The sequence below is a fragment of the Myzus persicae genome, unplaced genomic scaffold (assembly GCF_001856785.1).
Source record: "Myzus persicae strain clone G006 unplaced genomic scaffold, MPER_G0061.0, whole genome shotgun sequence".
In the NCBI taxonomy this organism is placed as follows: domain Eukaryota; kingdom Metazoa; phylum Arthropoda; class Insecta; order Hemiptera; family Aphididae; genus Myzus; species Myzus persicae.
In genome coordinates, this window is record NW_019101388.1 from 6,179 (window position 1) to 10,074 (window position 3,896).

A 3,896-nucleotide genomic window follows, 5' to 3' on the forward strand; every position below is an offset into this window, starting at 1 on the left:
CCTGTAATTTCAAAACAAAATTTAAATGTTTAACCAGTTACATTATTAATTACCAGACATGATGTTAAATAATACATAATTAATTTAAAATATTTAGTTAGTTTTTAATGAACCGTTGATCAATCAAGTTGTGTTTTATTTTTTATTTTTCCGACAAATTAACTTATTGATTTTTACGATTAAATATTTTCAGTTTTATAAAAATCATGAATTTACAGACATTTTCAATCGATTTTCCATCGCTAGTTTATTTGGTGGGAAATAATTCGTATCCAGTCTATTCAGATTCTACAACATTTTTATCGAGATTAAAATCATATAATTCTTTTCCATCCACTTCGTGTCAAAATAAATATACATTATCTGAATCTGGTTTCAGATATACAGGAGTAGGAGATATAGTTGAATGTTTTTTCTATGGACTTGTTTTACAAAAATGGACAAATGATGACATACCGTGGGTTGAACATGCAAAATGAAATCCTAAATGTATATTTGTTTTACTATGTAAGGGAAATGAAATTATAGAAAATGTAAAAAACGAATATGTAAAAGCAGGTCATGTTTGCGATTGTAATGAGTCTAAATCATATGACACCACTTGTTAGTTTACTTACATTAATTAAATTTAAAAATTTTGTGCACGCATTACGAAATAAATATTGAATTTATAGACTTAAATGTGTTAGTATTTGATTTTATACCCTATGAACTTGTTGTCTAGTGAAATAACGCGTCATGTTTTAATTTAATATACTGGGTTTAAAATGTATTTTACAGGTTCAACGGATCAGGTAAGTATATTAACCCCCCTCTACACGTTATTTGATTTGATTTCACGTTCACATTAGTTTTTATATTCATTTTAATATAATTAGATTAATATATAACAGAACTTGAACAAGTTATAACCTCAGTTTTCAAATATGTGTTGTAACGATCATATTATAAGCGTTAATGACATCCGTGATTCATGTTTTGTTAAGTTGTTATATTTATTTTTATACGTTTTAAGAAATACTCAGCAGAAATCGTCTATATCAAAAAGAACACTACGTCGCAATACAATATGATTCCAGTTGTTGTTTCAAAGTCAGTATTCGATATCAGACCTTTTAGCAAGAAAAGTGTAACAGTTGGATTGATGGTTAATACAATGATTTCTGTTATAATTAATACTACAATGTAATTTTACTAAAAAAATGATAAGTCTGGATTTACAACAGTGGTATACACTAATGTGAGATACCAATTATAGTTCAATAACTAATAATCTACATACTAATTGTAAACGTATAAAAATAACTGATAACATATATTATTCAGTTAATTTAAATCAGTTTACTATTAAATTGATTGTTTGAACCGGAGCCGTTTTCGCGCCTGTGACAAGCAGTGTGTCCGTGTGACACCTGTCTTGTCACCCCACTGGCTTTCCGACGCCGAAGCGCGCTTGCGCAAACTTTTGGCGACCGGCATCGTTGACCACCGGTTCTCCATCCATTCTTTTCTTTTTGTCACCATCGTCGTCCGGTAAAGTTTGCCGTGACCGTGGGTGTCGTCTTGCCTTTTTGGTACCACGTGGTTACCGTGTTGGCCAAAAGGCTCCTTATTGTGACGATTGTGCGTCTGTCGTGTGCCAACGGCATTTTGATTGTTATATATTGACATCACCCGTCGCACGTTACTTGCACGTGCCCGCATTTTCGTGTGCGTCTGCCTCCTATTATTCGCGGAGCTTCTCACGTGTCTGGAGACACGTTAAAAACACCGTGACGTCAGTGGTCAGCGATCTCATCTCTGCCAAGCTATCTGCTAGTGTTAATTGTTTTGGTGACATCGCGGGATCGCGGAATTCTACAAATCCGTCATCGCCGTGGGACCCCGATATCCAAACGTGTGATCAGCGGTATCGTTAATATTATAATTTATAATTTATTATTGTATCCATATTAATGTGTATATCGCACATCTGTTGTGCCCGTTATATCATACTGTAATCAACTGATGTCATATTGTTGATATGATTGTTAATATGGCAATTGTCTGAAAAGACGTCTTCGGCGTTGTCTCATTATTATATATAGTTTGTGTTCTACGTATCAATTATTTATTATATACTATATTTTGTGACACTATATTTTGGATCCTTGTCATTTTTCCCACACACTCCGCGAGTCGCTCAGCAAACTGCCCAGGTAAGTGCTGGCGGCGCATACATTGATTGTTAATGGTAATTTTATCACCTTATCATATACCGACCTACAATCATGTTATAGTCAAATATCAACAATTCAATCCTTGAGCTCATTATTTTAATTAGAAATTTAATTCACTCGTGATGCATAATGTTAGGTGTAGGTTAATTTCTAATAATGAATCTGTCAGGTAATACATTTCTGCATTGATGATATTTAATTATGTACTATAAATTTAATCATGGTTTTTTTTTTTTTTTTTACTAACCTTTCAGCTGACGGAATATCTTCAATCGTTTTGACTTTGTAGTGTTGAATAACCCAGTAGTCCTCACACTTTGGTGCAATAGGACACTGGAAAGTAAATGAATTATTTCCCTCCATCATTGCTAAAGAATTGCTTGCGTTATTTTCAATACTTCCTTTCGAAATTAATTCAGCAAAAATATCCTTGTATGATTCTGTGTGCTAATATATATAATATATACATTTCAATTTATATTTAAAAACCGTGTGTGTGTGTGTGTGTGTGTGTGTGTGTGTGTGTGTGTGTGTGTATTTGTGAAGAAATAACCTTTCCTGCTGTCTTTGTCTTTTTGATATTTTCTTTTGTTTCTACATAATTTTTTCTTTTATTACTTGCTTTGACAGGTTATACGATAGATGTACTTTCAGTTTCATGCTATTATTTAATAAAATTACAATACTATTAATATAATAATTATAAAATTATGATTTGTATTACACACACACACATACACACACACACATACATATTATATTGCACTACTGAACAAACATACTTACATCTTCGTTTGAAGAGCTTTCGGCAGATGCATTTGTATAGTAAGACATTGTGTTTTTTTTATAACTTAAATAAAAAAATGTTAAAGATGTTAGATTTTTAATATATCAGATTTTTTTTTTTTTAAATAATTACCTGATCAAATGTATTTCTACGGTGTGAAGCGACAACACACACAGTCCTGGTGAATACAATGCAGAGATTTAACACTAACTATAATCATTGTCTGCTGGGTGATTATATACAGAGTAAAAAGCTATAAATAAAAGAAATGTAGTGTCGTCATTTTGTTTTTAGGCTTTTCACATTTGTGTTTAGAGGTCGTTTGTTCTGATGTACTATGATAATCATTGATTTATATCAATTTTTATTTTGCATAATTGCTAATTTTTCCATTCACAATATTACTAATTCTATATAAAAACATAAAGTCCTAAGTTCGGTATTAATACAGCATCACATAACATCACGCCATCGGATCACACCACTAATATCGACATCTTATTGGTAAGTTTTGAACTAGTAGGGTACAATTACGTAAATCATCTTATCCATAATCACTGTAAATTCTATATAATTGTATTACTATTTTGCATAGAACCTTATAGTTTGTCAGAATATCGTCTAGCATACTTGTGTGGTCGCGGACTTTATTACAGTTTCATCGTCGCTTGCACACGACTGTTTTCCTAGTTTTTGTAAGTCATACGAAATTCAATAATAATTTATACTAAGTTAAATAATCAGTTTATTGTGTCAATTCATTTTTAACTATTTTACGTCTTAACGTACTTTGTTCGGTGATTCGTGCAGTAATCAAGTGGTTATACCACAAAATGTAAGTTATGTATAAAATAAAAATATAATTGATTATAAATAAATATGTTCTTTAA

The 3,896-nt window shown here is 31.4% G+C and overlaps 1 pseudogene; it reads left to right on the plus strand.

The window, feature by feature from the left end:
* Window positions 1-206: 206 nt before the first annotated feature.
* Window positions 207-677, plus strand: LOC111028938 (annotated as a pseudogene).
* Window positions 678-3,896: the final 3,219 nt, after the last annotated feature.